We start from the raw sequence: 18,105 nt of genomic DNA on the forward strand, positions 1-18,105 counted from the left end.
GACATAATCTTGTAGCTTCACCACCACCTCTGTTGGATATTGGTTTCTGCTTATATCCGAGGTATATGATCTGTTAGTAGTTAGGCTTATTATCTTTAGCCCTTTTGTACACTAACAGTTGAGAGCTTTCGATGGTCTTTTAAAGGTATCCAACCAAACATCTTTTATTCAGAGGGCATATAATTAACTTTTTGGGTGAACCCAGGCCTTTTATATTTTCACTTTAGTGATGGTATACTTTTAATTAATTATTAATTAACGTTTATGGTATACTTTTTAAACCAAGAGTTATGTCAGTAGTGTATTCCTCACTTTTTGTCATCCATTGTACGTCCTAATTTTTAGTGTCATTTTGTCTAATACAGGTGGAAGGAAGATGGACCTAATACCTAAGTTCTCCTGTATCCTCGGCATTGGGTGCCTAGATTGACATGGTACTTAACTGTTTCGGGAAAGGGAATAAATTCCACTCTCTGGAGACCATAGAGTTGTTTTTTTTTTTTTTTTTTTTTTTTTTTTTAAAGATTTTTTATTTATTTATTTGACAGAGAGAGATCACAAGTAGGCAGAGAGGCAGGCAGAGAGAGAGAGAGGAGGAAGCAGGCTCCCTGCTGAGCCGAGAGCCCAATGCGGGACTCGATCCCAGGACCCTGAGATCATGACCTGAGCCGAAGGCAGCGGCTTAACCCACTGAGCCACCCAGGCGCCCCGAGACCATAGAGTTTTATAGTCCACCAGTATCTCTTATGTACTTGCAGGGCCCCTTGGCTGGGTCTGTCATCCTTCTATTGCTGTGAATACTTATCTTTAGGCAGAACTGATTAGTCTCCCACGTTGCTCTTCTACTTATCTCCAGTATGTTCCATGTGATTTTTCCTCGTTAAGGCTGGTTCACATGGGTGATGAGATTTCCCCCATCTCTGCCTTGCTAGTTTTCCACAGCTCTGATTTCCCATTTGCTTCCTTGTTGCTTCTGACCCTCAGAAATGAAACAACTCAGAGAAAGGAGTTTTTTTTGTTGTTGTTGTGTATGAAATACAGCTGGAAATGGAGGCATGGAAATGAGGCCATGGGAAAGGGTTGTGATAATTGCCTCTCCTGCCAGTTTCCTGCTGTTCTGGTTTCCTCTAGGCTCTCTCTTTAAATGTGGGCTGTACCAGCAGCAGTCACATGGAGCTGCCTTTAGAACAAGGCTAGAACAACAATAACACCTCGTTTCCCTTTCCTGGTAACTGATGGCAGCCTGTGCAGTGCTCACCAACAGTGTCTCTTGGTATTAGCCTGCATGACTTTTATTGTTTAGGGAGAAATGGTAGAACATGAAGAAGAATGATAAATTTCAGTAGGCCCTTGTGTTTTCATGGGAAGGAACTGGTTGCTATCTCTACTCCTTTAACAGTACACTACATGTAGAAAGTATAAACCCATGTTGAAGTTTTAAACTGGTATGAAGTGAAGCCTTCACTTTGGAAGTGTTAAGTCTTGAAGTATTGATTCTCCAGTACTTTTTATTTTATTTTTGTAAGGATTTTATGTATTTCTAGAGCTTGACTGTGTGCATGCGGAGGAGGGGGTTGAGATGGGAGGGAGGAGCAGAAGGAGAGGAATTAGAAGACTGCTGCTGAGTGTGGATCCCCACCCGCTGTTTGATCCCACAACCCTGAGATCATGACCTGAGCTGAAATGTGAAGAGTTGTATGCTTAAACCACTGAGCCACCCAGGTGCCTCAGGTCCCGAATCCTTTTTTAAATTTTTTATTTATTTTTGTTTTTTTAAAGATTTTATTTATTTATTTGACAGATCACAGGTAGGCAGAGAAGCAGGCAGAGAGGGAGGGAGCAGGCTCCCTGCTGAGCAGAGAGCTGGATGCGGGGGATGCGGGGGCTCAGGATGCTGGGATCATGACCTGAGCCGAAGGCAGAGGCTTTAATCCACTGAGCCACCCAGGCACCCCCGAATCCTTTTTAAAAAATGGTGACATAAGATGTGTTGTTGTTATAAGACACTTTTTTTTTCTTAAAGATTTTATTTATTTGAGAGAGAGAGAGAGCATGAGAAGGAGGGTCAGAGGGAGAAGCAGACTCCCTGTGGAGCTGGGAGCCCGCTGTGGGACTCGATCCTGGGATTCCAGGATTATTACCTGAGCTGAAGGCAGTCGCTTAACCAACTGAGCCACCCAGGTGCCCTACTTTTTTTTGGTTTTGGTGTAAGCCTGTTGAAGAGGTTTAAGGAATGTCTGCTCAAAAGGAGTCTACATGAATTCATAGATTGTGAAGTTGCTCTTTCTTACATCTTATTTTGTTTATTAATCCTGTGAGATCATTAGTTGGCTCTTCATTAATTTGAGTAAATGGAGTGTGGCGTGTAGGGCACTAGTTGTGTTGACGGGTAAGGTGGTGGATCACTGATCGGTGTTACTCCCTCTCTGCTCCGGAACCCGTAGGAGAGTGAAGATATGACTTAAAAGAAGGCAAAGAGAGGGAAGACTTAGAGGGAATATCACCACATAAGCCTGGGGTTAGTTCTGAAATAATTTTGGCGCAACTCAAATATTTAGGAATGGAATCCTTTTTTTTTTTTTTTAAAGCCCAAGAATGAAATTAATCAGGTTTGGGTGTTGTTGCTGCTGCTGTTGTTTTTAATTTTTAAAAATAAAACTTAAAAATACATGTTTTTAATATTTAGAGAGAGAGGGTGTGAGTGAGGGGAGGGGCAGGGGTGGAGAGAATCTCAAGCTGACTTCGGGCTGAGCACAGAGCCTGTTGTGGGGTTTGATCTCAACTTTGGGACATACCTGAGCCAAAGGCAGACGCTTAACTGACCTGGCCATCCAGGCATCCCCCAAATAAAAAATGTTGGGGGGGGGGAAGGTAATTTATTTGGGGTAAAAATTTTTTTGTCATGGATTTTTGAAGACTAGGTTTGTGAATTTGTTGCTGACATGGCATGGATGCTAGAGTGAGTTTTAATTTTCAGATAACTCTGAAAATAAAATAAAATAAAAATAAAAATAATAAATAATAAGTAAATAATAAATTAAAATAAAAGTTTTAATTTTCTTTCCTTTTTTTTTTTAAGATTTATTTATTTGACAGAGACAGCGAGAGAGGGAACACAAACAGGGGGAGTGGGAGAGGGAGAAGCAACACCTCCCCCCCCCCCAAGGGAGCCCAGTGGAGGACTCCATCCCAGGACCCTGGGATCATGACCTGAGCTGAAGGGAGGCCCTTAAAGGACTGAACCATCCAGGCGCCCCTGGATAACTCACTTTCATACTGGGTGATAAAATCAGTTGAATTGGAACTTAGTATCTATTTGGAATTTATGAAATGGGGCTTAAAGGAGTAGATGTTTCATTTAAGACTATGTAGAGTTCTTAGAAAAGTTGTTAGGAATGTGTGGCTTGTTTTTCTTCATTTGGAACTCTGAAAGCAATAGAATGTATTTGAATGGGTCTAAAACATAACATTTTATGAGAAGATTTTCAGATTTATAGAGGAGAGACTTTCATTTGGATTTAGTTCCAAGTTACTGTTGCTGCAGCCTTGTTTCTTACTATTAACAGTTGTTATTATTAATCTGTTTTTTTTTTTTAAGATTTTATTTATTTATTTGACAGAGATCACAAGTAGGGATAGAGGCAGGCAGAGAGAGAGGAGGAAGCAGGCTCCCCACCGAGCAGAGAGCCCGATGTGGGACTCGATCCCAGGACCCTGAGATCATGACCTGAGCCGAAGGTAGCGGCTTAACCCACTGAACCACCCAGGCGCCCTATTAATCTGTTTTTAACTAAGATGTCACATAGGAACTTTCAAGTTACACTGTATGGGGGCACCTGGGTGGCTCAGTCTGTTGAGCATCCAACTCTTGGTTTTGGCTCAGGTTGTGTTCTCATGGGACAAGGGATGGAGATCCTGTTTCTAGCTCTGATGCTCAGTGGGGAGACTGCTTGAAGATACTCTCCATCTGCCCTCCTCCCCTGCCCCCACTGTTTGCACAGCGCATGTGTGCACGCTTTCTCTCCCTCTCTTTCTCAAATAAATACATCTTTTTTTTTTAAATTTTATTTATTTATTTGACAGAGATCACAAGTAGGCAGAGGGGCAGGTGGAGAGAGGGGGGCAAGTAGGCTACCCACTGAGCAGGGACCCCGATGCCGGGCTCAATCCCAGGACCCTGAGCTGAAGGCAGGGGCTTAACCAACTGAGCCACCCAGGTGCCCCTCAAATAAATAAATCTTTAAAAAGAATAAAGTTACATGGTGTGTCCACAGTCCAGTAATACTGAGGACATTACTCAAAATTTTTTACATATAATCTCAATCTTATCAGGTCCCTCCTAGATATTATATGTGTGAGAACTTTTAGGAGCTCAGAATTGCTTCTTGTTAATGGTGTTTTTCTCCCTCTCTGTCTTCTTTCTCTCCATTCGCTCCCTCCCTTTCTTTTTTAAATTATTTCTCTTCCCTATATTTTCTCTCCATTTTATTTTTTTGCTTCCTTCTGCCCTTTCATCCCCATACAAAAAAACTCTCAACACTCAGTCTCAACTGAGGACCTTCTGACCGTACTTGCCACGTAACATGCTGCTGTCCAGGCAGGCAGATGAAAACCTAAAATACCTTTGTAACCTATTTTCATGCGCTTGGGCAAGGTGCATAGTGCTGTCTGTTGTGTGTCTGCCTAGCTGGAACATGTGCTCTTTGAAGGGTGCGATCTTTAATTTGCTAAGAGTGTTTGGTATTTTCAAATCCTTAAGCAAGAGAATAAGTGGGCTTAAAAAAAAACCCAAAAAACGAACAGGTTTAGTTTAAATAGGGTGTAGGGGAAAAAAAAAAAAGACTGGCTTTAGGATTTATTGACAGGCATTCTATTACATTGTTTTTAGACCAAATCAGTTTGTTCCTCCTCTTTTGAAATTTCCATCTTATGGAAGTTTTTAGGGTCAGGCTGTCTGGTACTGTTTTACCTAAGAAAATACATTTTAGAAAATCTGAGAAAACCAGAAGATAAAAATGAGTTAATCATGGTTTAACATTTAACAGAAATTCTTTTTTAATTTTTAATTTTTTAAAAGATTTTATTAATCAGAGAGAGAGCAGGAGCAGGGGGGAGGAAGAGGGAGAAGCAGACACCCTGCTTAGCAGGGAGCCCAATGTGGGCTTGATCCCAGGACTTTGAGGTCACAACCTGAGCCAAAGGCAGACAGCTAACTAACTGAGCCACGCAGGTGCCCCTGAAGCCCTTTCTTTCTTTCTTTTAAAGATTTGCTTGTGAGAGAGAGAGAGAGACAGAGAATGTGAATGAGGGAGGGGAGGGGTAGGAGGTGGAAGAGAGAATCCCAAGCACGCGCCAGAGTCCGACTGTGCTCCATCCCATGACCTTGAGACATGACCCTAGCTGAAACAAAGAGTTGAGATGCCACCCAGGCACCCCAGAAATCCGTTTTTTTCTTTATGTAAAGTGTATATTTTAAAAAAATGTAATAATACTTTTATACTTAATGATTTTTATTGAGAAATAGAGAATACGTACCAAAAACGATGTATGAGGAATAAAAACACGTAGAGTTTTCAAAAACAAAAATAAAATGACTTGGGCGCCTGGGTGGCTCAGTGGGTTAAGCCGCTGCCTTCGGCTCAGGTCATGATCTCAGGGTCCTGGGATCGAGTCCCGCATCGGGCTCTCTGCTCAGCAGGGAGCCTGCTTCCCTTCCTCTCTCTCTGCCTGCCTCTCTGCCTACTTGTGATCTCTCTCTGTCAAATAAATAAATAAAATCTTTAAAAAAAAAAAAAAAATAAAATAAAATGACTAGCCAAGAAGTAGAGTATTATTATTACTGGCGGGGGGAACACCTGGGTGGCTCAGTTGGTTTGGCGTCTGCCTTCAGCTCAGATCCCAGGGTCCAGGGATCCAGCCCCGCATGGGGGCTCCCTGCTCAGTGGGGAGGCTGGTTCTTCCTCTCCCTACCTTTTGCTCTCCCTGCTTGTGCTGTGTCTCTTTCTTTCTTTCTTTCTTTCTTTCTTTAAATATTTTGTTTATTTATTTGACAGACAGAGATCACAAGTAGGCAGCGAGGCAGGCAGAGATAGAGGAAGGGAAGCAGGCTCCCTGCTGAGCAGAGAGCCCGATGTGGGGCTTGATCCCAGGACCCTGGGATCATGACCTGAGCTGAGCACAGATGCTTTAACCCACTGAGCCACCCAGGTGCCCCCATTTTTTAGAATTTTTATTCCATAAATAATACATAGTTTAATACTGCCATTTTCAGTCTTGAATTATTCATTCAAAGTAAACTCTACTCAAAATGTGGGGTTCAAACTCAAACCGTGAGATCAAGAGTTCTACCAGCTGAGTCAGCCAGGCCCCCCTCAATCTTGTTTTAAATGGAATTTTTTTTTTTTTAAAGATTTTATTTATTTATTTGACAGACAGAGATCACAAGTAGGCAGAAAGGCAGGTAGAAGGGGAGAGAGGAGGAAGCAGGCTCTCTGCGGAGCGGACAGCCTGATGCGGGGCTCGATCCCAGGACCCTGGGATCATGACCTGAGCCGAAGGCAGAGGCTTTAACCCACTGAGCCACCCAGGCGCCCCTGGAATTTTTTTTTTAAATACTTCTTTGACTCTTAAATGTTTTAGATTCATTCATGTTGATTTTGTCAGTCATTTTGAGTAGTGTGGTACTCCATTGTAAGGATATGTTACATCTTACTCTGTTGTGATTGATGTTTGTGTCATTTCCAGTTTCTTGTGATTAGAAATTTTTACTTGTCTCTTTGTGAACATTTGTACAACCTCACCCTCCCCCCAGAACAAACTGATTTCTTAAGACTGTGTAACTGGGACTGGAGCTTTTGGGTTGTGTTTGTAGTATGTATAACTTGATAGGTGATCCCAAGCTGTGTTGTACAGGGTCTTCATCTTAACTACAGAACACAGAAAATTGATCTTTTTCAGTTCTCTTGAGGGTGTACATAATTGATATCATTCTAGAAGCCTAGGGAAGAAGTTTAATTCATGCATACAATGAATACTTTAGACATTAGTACTTATTTCTCAAGAGTGAGTTGATAAAGAGTTCCACATATTTGGTCTTATATAGGTGTTCACCTGAACAAAGCTTTAATGTGACTTGGCAGCAGCTGTTAAGTGCTACTGATTGAACACTGTCCCTGTTCTCTAGGTGCTTACCTTCTGATGGGAAGATAAGTAGGGCATTTAGGAAAGCACTATCAATTGAGTTTGGATATCAGTTGAGTTTGGGAAGGCGTCCTTGAAGCAGTGGGAGACTGAGCCTTACTTTTCCTATATTCTTCTTATAGGATCCATAATGGCCAAATTCCTGAAGTTATAATTGTTTCTTTTGTTGAAACACTTTGAATTTTAGGAGAGCTTGGCTGGCTTAGTGAAGCGTTTGACTCTTGATCTCGATTGTGACTTGGAGCCCCAGGCTGGGTGTAGAGATTACTTAAAAATAAAATTTTGAGATGTACCTTGTGGTGCAGTTGATGAAGTATCTGACTCTTGGCTTTAGCTCACATCGTGTTCTCAGGGTCTTGAGATCAAGCCCTGTATCGGGTCTCTCTGTGCTCAGAATGGAGTTTGCTCCAGATTTTCTCCCTCTCCTTCCAACTCTGTTCCTCCCCCCACCCCCAGGCTTGCTCTAAAATAAATAAAATAAAATCTTAAAAAAAAAAAAGAAAATCTTTGAAAAATAAAGAAAAAGGGGCACTTGGGTGGCTTGGTCAGTTAAGCGTCCCTCTGTTGATTTCATCTCGGGTCTTGATCTCAGTCAGCGTTGCGTGTTCAAGCCCCTCATTGGGCTCCATGCTGGGAGTGGAGCCTCCTTTAAAAAAGAAAAGGAAAAAAAAAAAACAAACCCTGGAATTTTGTATCCATAGGTCAGTTTTATTAGAATTTGTTGTTATTTTGAGTACTGTATTGTATCTTCTGTTTGGCCATGATTGGTAGTTTAGTTGTAGCAGCTAGTGAAAAAAACTGTTATTATACTTATTTATTTATTGAGAGATTTTTTTTACTTGAGAGAGTGCATGAGCATGGAGAGGAACAAAGGAGGAGGGAATAGATGACTCTGCTGGGCGGGGAGCCTGACATGGGCCTCGATTGCAGGACCCTGAGATCATGACGAGCTGAAGGCAACCGCTTAACCAACTCAGGCGCCCAGGTGCCCCTATTATTCATCCATCTATCTATCTATCTCTTTACTTATTTTTAAATATTTTATTTATTCATCTGACAGATCACAAGTAGGCAGAGAGGCAGGCAGAGAGAGAGAAGAAGGGAAGAAGGGCCCCTGCGGATCCCAGTGCCCTGGGTTCATGACCTGAGCGTAAGGCAGAGCTTTTTGAACCCAGTGAGCCACCCACATGCCCCTATTATTTATTTATTTATAAATTTATTATTATTATTTTTAAAGATTTTATTTACTTATTTGACAGAGATCACAAGTAGGCAGAGAGGCAGGCAGAGAGAGAGAGAGAGGAGGAAGCAGGCTCCCCACTGAGCAGACACCCCCCCCCCCCCCAAATGCAGGGCTCAGTCCCAGGACCCTGGGATCATGACCTGAGACAAAGGCAGAGGCTTTAACCCACTGAGCCATCCAGGCGCCCCTATTATTTATTTTTTTAGAGATTTTTTTTTTTAATTTTAAGTAATTTCTACACCCAACATTGGGTTTGAATTCACAACCCTAAGATCAAGAGCCACATGTACAGACTGAGCCAGCCAGAAGCTAAGTTATTCTGTTCTGTTTATTTATTTCCAAGTGAGGTCTGTTCCCGGCATAGGGCTTGAACTCATGACCAAGATCAAGAGTCGCATACTTCTCTAAGCCAGGCAGGCATCCCAAAGTTACTCTTTTTTTTTTTTTTTTTTAAGATTTTATTTATTTGACAGACAGAGATGACAAGTAGGCAGAGAGGCAGGCGCAGAGAGAGGAGGAAGCAGGCTCTCTGCTGAGCAGAGAGCCTGATGCGGGGCTCGATCCCAGGACCCTGGGATCATGACCTGAGCTGAAGGCAGAGGCTTTAACCCACTGAGCCACCCAGGCGCCCCCCAAAGTTACTCTTATTGTAAGTTTACTCACATTATTTTCTTTGGGTCAGCTTTTAGTAGTAACTTGTTGAATGTCTCAGTTTTTCCCCAATCAGGGGCTCATTTCATTTTGATTAGAAGTTTCGTGGTGAAATCCTTCTTCAAATTGCTGGAGACCAGATGACTTCTTAAATTCTTAGCTGTGGTACTTCACTTTATTTAGTATCTTTTTAATTCCTTTTGACTGGGATTGCTAAGGTAATGGTGGGAAAATACCTCTATATATTATGGAACAGTCTCGATGGTGATTACAAGAATAAACATATTGTTAATATAGGCCTTTCACTATTTTATTACCACAGAAGAGGTTGTAGTTTTTTTTTTTCTTTTTTAAAGACAGTCTGTGCTATGTAATTGTTCTTCATTTTTAAAATTATTTTGTTTATTTGAGAGAGAGAGAGAGAGAACAAACATGGAGAATGAGAGGGAGATGCATTACTCCCCGCCAAGCAGAGAGCCCAACGCAGGCCTGGATCCCAGGACTGGGAGATCATGCCCTGAGCCCAAGGCAGATGCTTAAATGACTGAACCAACGAGGCACTCTATTTAATTGTGTTTTTTTTTTTTTTTTAAGATTTTATTTATTTATTTGACAGACAGAAATCACAATTAGGCGGAGAGGCAGGCAGAGAGAGAGAGGAGGAAGCAGGCTCCCCGCTGAGCAGAGAGCCTGATGCGGGGCTCGATCCCAGGGCCCTGGGATCACGACCTGAGCCAAAGGCAGAGGCTTTAACCCACTGAGCCACCCAGGCGCCCCTATTTAATTGTTTTAATATCAAAAGATTGCAGCTGTAATGGGACATAGCTAGCTTAACATGAAACAGTTTATATACTCTTGACAGTCGAGTCATCTGTGGGACAAAGAAATGACCAGTGTCACAAAGGATTTTATTGGAGTGTAGTTGGCCTTTGGTGATACTTGTATAATTGGGAAAATCATTGAATTTGGCGTGCCCGTGTAGCTCTGTCAGCTAAGTGTCAGTTTTTGGCTCAGGTCATGATCCCAGGGTTCTGGAATCAAGTCCAGCATCAGGCTCCTTTCTCAGTGGAGAGCCTGCTTCTTCCTCTCCCTCTGCTTGAGGCTCCCCCTGCTTGTGCACTCTCTCTCTTTGTTGAGGAAATAAGTAAAACTTTAAAAAAAAAAAAACTGAATTTTACACTTAACAAGGGTGAGTTTCATGTATTTTCTATACCTCAGTAAAGTTACTTAAATTGTTTGAGTAAACAGGCAGTATTTTGAGATTAAATTGGCAGAAACAAATGTGGTCAGTGAACATTAATACTATAGTCCCTGGTATTTATGGTAGCTATTAAGACCTAGACTAAGCATTTGAGGTACCTTATTCTGTTTAGTGCTCCTCCCAGGCTTGAGAGAGAGTAACGCACTTGATCAGGGTTACCTAATCTAGTAATTTGTAGAATGCAGGCCTTTGTGACTTCCAAAGCTTTGTTCTTCATCCCCCTTCCAGATCTTTGTTCTTTTTTTTTTTTTAGATTTATTTATTTATTTATTTGACAGAGAGAGAGAGAGAGAGCACAAGTAGACAGAGAGACAGGCAGAGAGAGAGAGAGAGAGGAAAGCAGGCTCTCCACTCAGCAGAGAGCCCGATGCGGGACTTGATCCCAGGACCCTGAGATCATGACCTGAGCCGAAGGCAGCGGCTTAACCCACTGAGCCACCCAGGCGCCCCCAGATCTTTGTTCTTAATCACAAAACTGTACTACTTTACCTGTCTGAAATACTACTCTCTGGGAATATAGCCAAGTGCTGGATGATAAGTAAAACAGTGTCCACATTTGTGGTACATAAACCTGGGCGTTTGCACTGGATGGGAAATGATGGGATGGAGATGCAGGTGGCACCCTTGAACCCCAGTGCCTGGTTACACTTGGCACCACTTCACTTTTATGCATTTTTATCTGTTATCTAATTATGTAAGCTCTCCATCCAGCATAGGCCTTGAATTTAGGACCTCAAGATCAAAAGTTACATACTCTACTTAACTGAGCCAACCAGGAGCCCTGCTTGTACAAACTATTTGATATGTTGGAGTTTAGTCAGGCATTTAGTTGGACTTGATTTCTGTGATTTAAAAGAAATGCTGCCTCTGCTTTGGTTATTCACTCTGGTTTTACTAGCTGTTTTAATGGGCATGAGCTGATCTCTAAGCCCTTTGCCAGTTTAGGTGCATTCTGTGAGGAGGTCAGGCACACAACACTGAAAAGTGGCAATTGATAACACACTGTGAGAACTGAGTCAGAGGAAAGGTATAAAATTATATGAAAATTACACTTGAGGACTCAAGCTGCTGTTAAGTAGGGCACAAAATGCCCTAAAATGCCATGGAGTTATGGACATCAAGTAGAGAGTAATTGCTGTTTATGTTAAGGGACAGAATATAAGAAAATGGGGTATGTTCAGTATGCTGTTGAGAAAACATGCCTGTGGAAGGTGGAGGGCCAAAAAATAGGTGCAATTTGGGAGGATGGCAAGACTAATTTGACCGAAGTATAGGAATCAGAAAGGAATAAGGAGGTTTTTATGTGTTTTTGTTTGTAAGATTTTATTTTATTTTATTTTTTTTAAAAGATTTTATTTATTTATTTGACAGAGATCAGAAGTAGGCAGAGAGGCAGGCAGAGAGAGAGGAGGAAGCAGGCTCCCCGCTGAGCAGAGAGCCTCATGTGGGGCTCGATCCCAGGCCCCTGAGACCATGAGCTGAAGGCAGACGCTTTAATCCACTGAGCCACACAGGTGCCCCTGTTGTAACATTTTATTTACTCATTTGAGATTGAGATAGCATGGTGGAGGGAGAGCAGAGAGAAGAAGAAGCAGACTCCCTTCTGAGGTGGGGAGTCTTAATGGAACTCAAGCCCAGGACCTGGAGATCATGACCTGAGCTGAAGGCAGGTGCTTAACCATCTGAGCCACCCAAGTGCCCCAAGAGTTTGTATTTTATCAAGGAGTTGTTTTGTAAACAGATGATGGGTTTTTGCAGTGTTCTAGAAGATTAAACAGGCCACTTTCTAACAGTTTCACAATTAAGATAGTTCTGACAAGTATATGAAGTTTCCTTGAACCAGAGAGGGGGCAATTACTGATAATATAACTGATAAAGTTACCTTATAATTGCTGGGTTATATATGTGACACTGGCTTATCAAAAGTAGTACTGGACAAGGGCTGCATGACTTATTCTTAGGAGACAAGGCGGCTTTAAATACACTGATACGTAATTCAGGCACTGAACACTGAGTTGATGACAGAATTGTAAAGGAAGGCATAGATATAAGGTCTTAAAACTTTTAAAAAATTTGTCAGACTGTCAAATAAATAAATAAAATCTTAAAAAAAAATTTTTGTCAGAGAGAGAGGGAGAGACAGAGGTGAAGCACAAGCAGGGGGGAGCATCAAGTAGAGGGAGAAGCAGGCTCCCTGTGTAGCAGGGAGCTCCATGTGGGACTCGATCCCAGGACCTTGGGATCCAGACCTGAGCCAAAGGCAGCTAGCTGAGCCACCCAGGCGTCCCTAAAACTTTTTTTTTTTAATTTATCAGAGCATGAGTGAGCGTGTGCACAGCAGGGGGAGCAGCAGAGGGAGAAGCAGACTCCCTGCTGAGCAGGGAGTGCAGTGTGGGGCTCAGTCCCAGGATCCTGGGATCATGACCTGAGCCGAAGGCAGACCCCCAGCCAACTGAGCTACCCAGGTGCCCCAAGGTCTTGTATCTTTTGCGACTTAAGTGGGTTTGAGAAGAAATGGTGGCAGTAAAAGAATGATTTAACAGTTTTAAGCTCTGGAACACCAAAAAATGCTGGTCACTTGGAAAATTTTGCTAAGTCTTCAAATGAGGTGCTTTTGGATGAATTCCATAATGGGTTTAGATACCTAGTAGGCAGTTAGATGTGTGCTGAATCTTTGGAGAAACACAAGGTCTTTCACTTTAGCTTTGAAGTTGTAGGTAATTATTGACGCCAGAACATAGAATTTCTGTGGGAAGGGAGAATGTGCTCAAGAATTGAACAGTTTTAGAAGTCAGGGCTGGGGGGCACCTGGGTGGCCCAGTGGGTTAAAGCCTCTGCCTTCAGCTCGAGTCATGGTCTCAGGGTCCTGGGATTGAGCCCCACATTGGGCTCTCCACTCAGCGGGGAGCCTGCTTCCCTTCCTCTCTCTCTGCCTGCCTCTCTGCCTACTTGTGATCTCTGTCTGTCAAATAAAAATCTTTATTAAAAAAAAAAAAAGTCAGGGCTGGGAGAAGGATATAATGTGGTTGAGGATTTGGGGAAAAAAGAGAACCGGGCGTTGTGTCTGAGAAATCTAAGGAAGGGAATAGCAGGGTAAGGTTGAGGGAAACCAGACTCAAAGAGAGATGTTTGTGAGGAAGTGGAGGCAGTGAGTGTAATCTTTTTGAGATACTCAGCTTAAATAGTCATTGTTTACAAGATAGAACATGTGGTTTCCCAGAGTGCTTGAAACTTTGGTAAACTTTTGTTTTTGAGATTAATGTGGATGTAGAGAATAGTTATAAGCAGGTTTTTAAAACACATACTTGTGAGAAGGAGAAGGATAAGGAATATTTCTCAATAGTAGTGGTGGGAGATTTCCTTATTAAGGATTTTTGTATTTGGTATTTGAATGAAAACTGAGCCTGGTGTGTAAGTGACAAGTGTGTTAACATTTGAATGGATTGCATGACTATGTTTTGATAGATACATTCAGGTAACTGACATTTTTAAAGTTGCTTTTTGGGGGGCGCCTGGGTGGCTCAGTGGGTTAAGCCGCTGCCTTCGGCTCAGGTCATGATCTCAGGGTCCTGGGATCGAGTCCCGCATCGGGCTCTCTGCTCAGCAGGGAGCCTGCTTCCCTCTCTCTCTCTCTCTGCCTGCCTCTCCATCTACTTGTGATCTCTCTCTGTCAAATAAATAAAAAATCTTTAAAAAAAAAAAAAATTTAAAGTTGCTTTTTGGGTGAGTGAAATGGTAATAAAGTTGCCATGAGAATAAAAAATACATTTTATTTATTTGTTTGTTTATTTATAAAAAGATTTTGTTTAGGGGCGCCTGGGTGGCTCAGTGGGTTAAGCCGCTGCCTTCGGCTCAGGTCATGATCTCAGGGTCCTGGGATCGAGTCCCACGTCAGGCTCTCTGTTCGGCAGGGAGCCTGCTTCCACCTCTCTCTCTCTGCCTGCGTTTCTGCCTACTTGTGATCTCTTCCTGTTAAATAAATGAATAAAATCTTTAAAAAATTAAAAAATAAAAAATTGACAATTGTTATAAATACAAATTATCTCACAACTGATTTATAGAAGTTCAGTATACCCATTATCAAACCATTCCAAAGTAGCTATAATTTGTAGCCATTACTTTAAGCCAAAACTATAAATACTGATTTTTGAGTATTTCAGACCCACAGTTTTTCATTACAGTTCTCCAACCTTCCTCACGAATCCAGAATATAGTCTTGAGTTGTTTGTTTAAAAAAAAAGCATGGGGGTGGTCAGTTAACATCTGCCTTTGGCTGAGGTTATGGTCCCAGAGTCCTGGTATTGAGCCCCACATCGGGCTCTTCTGCTCAGCGGGGAGTCTGCTTTTCCCTCTTCCTCTGCCTGCTGGTCCCCCTGCCTATGCTCTCTGTCAAATAAATAAAATCTTTTTTTTTTTTTTTTAAGATTTTATTTATTTATTTGACAGAGATCACAAGTAGGCAGAGAGGCAGGCAGAGAGAGATGACCGAGCTGAAGGGCAGAGTCCTTAACCCACTGAGCCACCCAGGTGCCCCACAATTGTCAAATGTTTAAATGGTTCATGCATAGATGTGAAAAATGAGAATAACTTGAAATCATTCTTGCTTATCTGTCTTCAGTTAAGAATTGGAGATTTGTAAAGTTTTGTCTCCTGTGAAAGTATGGTTGGGATATAATAATTTTTAGCAGTAATACCTAATTTACTATTATGAGAATGGTTAGTAGAGATGCCACTTTATCCAAAACCAAAACACTAAATTAATGTGAGGCATGAACTAGAACTTTCAAGTGATTATGAATTGAAGAAGGTGACATTTTTGAGTGTTGTTATATATGGGATTTCTTGATGTTCTTTTCACAGCTTGGGTTTCAGAGCTTTTCCTTCATTGACCATTGTTTTGGCTTTTTTGCGCTTGAAAGTAAGAAATGAGTTAAACTGACATTTTGGTTTGGGTGATGTTTTGGCTTAGAGTATCAAGAATAAAATGCTTGATTTTTGTTACTAGTAGTGATCAGTATAACTTGATTAAAAGAAATATTTGCCTCCGAAGGATGGCAAGGTCAGTTAGCCCATGATTTGACATCTTTCTTTCCCTTTTGATTGGGTTTTACGAAGATGAGATAAGCCAAAAGGAGAAGGCATCTACCCTGCATTCCTTTTCCCTCAGAAGGCCTTGGGACAGAACAACTAGTGAGAAGTTAATCTTGCTTTGATGGATGTGAAGTTGGAGGGTTGGGATGGAGTGGGACTGAGAGTGTGAAGACAAAAAAATTACAAAAACATTTCTGTCTTTGGGTGCCTGGTTGGCTCGATTGGTAGAGCATATGAGTTCAAGCCACACATTGGCCATGAAGCCTACTAAAAATAAAAAACAAAAACATGTCTGTTTTTATTACAGACTAAACAACTGTTGGTATTAAGTCTATCCTGTTCTAATGACTCTTTTGAGACTTCACTTGGTCCAGAGAGGATAGGTGGGACTGATGCAACTGAGCATGGTTGGGGAAAAGCCACATTAAAGTAGGATTAGGGACAGGAGAATTGGAGATGTGAACATTGACCTGGCTATTTATTACCACTTTTTTGTTAATACTTTGGAAGTAGGCACTCTTCTTTCCTTCCTTTCCTCCCTCCCTCCCTGGTAAAATGCATGCTGACATAAGTAGTTGCTGGCAGGTGGGTAAGGTTGTCTCTAGCCTAGAAGTCATTATGCAAACTGCTGAAAATCAAGGTTTGAGGGCTTAAACTACTCAAGGGCTTGGTGGAAAGCCTCTCTCACCCCAAATAAAACCCATGAATGAGTTAAAAATAAAGCAGTGATTTCATTTCATTTTTTAAAAATTTTATTTATTTGTCAGAGAACACAAGCAGAGGGAGAGGCAGCCTCCCCACCTAAGCATGGAGCCGGTACTATATCCCTGGACCCCGGGATCATTACCTGAGCGGGAGGCAGACACTTACCTGACTAAGCCACCCAAGTGTCCAAGGATGATTTTTTTAATTTAATTTTTATTTTTTAAAAGGAATGAATGAATGAATTTTTTTTAACATGAGGGAGGGAGAAAGTGAGTGAATCTCAAGCAGACTCCATGCTTAGTGTGGAGCCCCACAGTGGGCTTAGTGTCATGACCCTGAAATCAACAACCCAAGCAGAAATTAAGAGTCAGATGCTTAACTTAGCCACCTAGGTGCCCTACTGTAGATAATTTTATTTTTTTTTTATTTAAAGATTTTATTTATTTATTGGACAGAGAGCACAAGTAAGCAGAGTGGCAGGCAGAGGGAGAGAGAGAAGGAAGCTCTCTGCTGAGCAGGGAGCCCAATGCAGGCCTGGATCCCAGGACCCTGGAATCATGACCTGAGCTGAGGGCAGTGGCTTAACCAACTGAGCCACGCACCATGTGCCCCTGCAGATGATTTTTTTTTTTTTAAGATTTTATTTATTCACTTGACAGAGATCAAAAGCAGGCAGAGAAGCAGGCAGAGAGAGAGGTGGAGGCAGGCTCCCTGCTGAGCAGAGAGCCCAATGCCTGGCTCTATCCCAGGACCCTGGGATCATGACCCTAGCTAAAGGCAGAGGCTTAACTCACTGAGCCACCCAGGCACCCCTGCAGATGATTTTAAAGTAACAGTTTGAGACCTTGTGTGGGGAGTGCCTGGATGGCTTAGTCATTGGGCATCTGCCTTCAGTTCAGGTCAAGATCTCAGGGGTACTGGGGTTGAGTCCCACGTTGGGCTTCCTGCTCAGGGTGGAGCCAGCTTTTCCCTTTTCCCTCACTGCCCTCCTCTGCCTCCACCCCCCATGCTCTCTCTTGCTTTCTGTCTCCAATAAATAAATAAAAAAAATATATATTTTTTAAGAATTTATTTATTTGACAGAGATCACAAGTAGGCAGAGAAACAGGCGGGGGGGGTGGGGAAGCAGGCTCCCCGCTGAACAGAGAGCCTGATGCGCGGGGCTCGATCCCTGGACCCTGGGATCCTGACACCTGAGCTGAAGGCAGAGGCTTAACCCACTGAGCCAGCCACTCAGGCGCCCCAGTAAATAAAATCTTAAAAAAAAAAAAAAAAAAAAAAAAAGAAGAAGAAGAAACATTGCATTGTCCGTGAGTTCAGAAACTATTTTTGGAAAAAAACAAAAAAGCTATTTTTGAAAGTAGCCATACTAGGCTGCCCAGAAGTACAGATACGTAAATGGTGCCACTTTAGAGAAAGAGGCCAAGGATAGGAACGACAATGATAGGATTGATTTATTTAGGAAAGCAAGTTCATAGGTATGTCTTGAAGGAGTTAGAATAGATTCAGACTGGGGCGCCTGGTTGGCTCAGTTGGTAAACCATGTGACTCTTGATCTTAGGTCATGAGTTTGAGCTCGATGTTGGGTGTAGAGTTTACTTAAAAAACAAAAAGAATAAATTGAGACTAATTTCCCACATTACCCATCACATGGTAACAATAACTGATGCGGAATCAGAAGTTAAATCATGTGTGTTGTACTGTATTTCTCAAGGATGGGAAGTATGTGTTGCATTTTAGAAGGCACCATCCTTGCCCCTAAGGAGTTTTCTTTCGTAGCCCCATAATACTGAATTATGCAGCTGAACAGGATAATTAAGGTGCTATCATTATAGTGCTGTCTGCTTGTACATACTTGTTTGTATCCCAGTGTTCTGTGATGAAAGCATGATACAGTCATTTCTAGTGGATGACAGTGATACAAAACAAATAGGAAACCCTGAAAGGGGGTGCC

At 42.1% G+C, this 18,105-nt stretch overlaps 1 protein-coding gene across 6 annotated transcripts in view; it reads left to right on the forward strand.

Moving 5' to 3' along the window:
* Window positions 1–18,105, forward strand: part of UBAP2 (ubiquitin associated protein 2) — a 136,865-nt gene that overhangs the window by 1,195 nt on the left and 117,565 nt on the right. The window lies entirely within an intron of this gene.

The sequence above is a fragment of the Mustela erminea genome, chromosome 12 (genome assembly GCF_009829155.1).
Source record: "Mustela erminea isolate mMusErm1 chromosome 12, mMusErm1.Pri, whole genome shotgun sequence".
Lineage (NCBI taxonomy): Eukaryota > Metazoa > Chordata > Mammalia > Carnivora > Mustelidae > Mustela > Mustela erminea.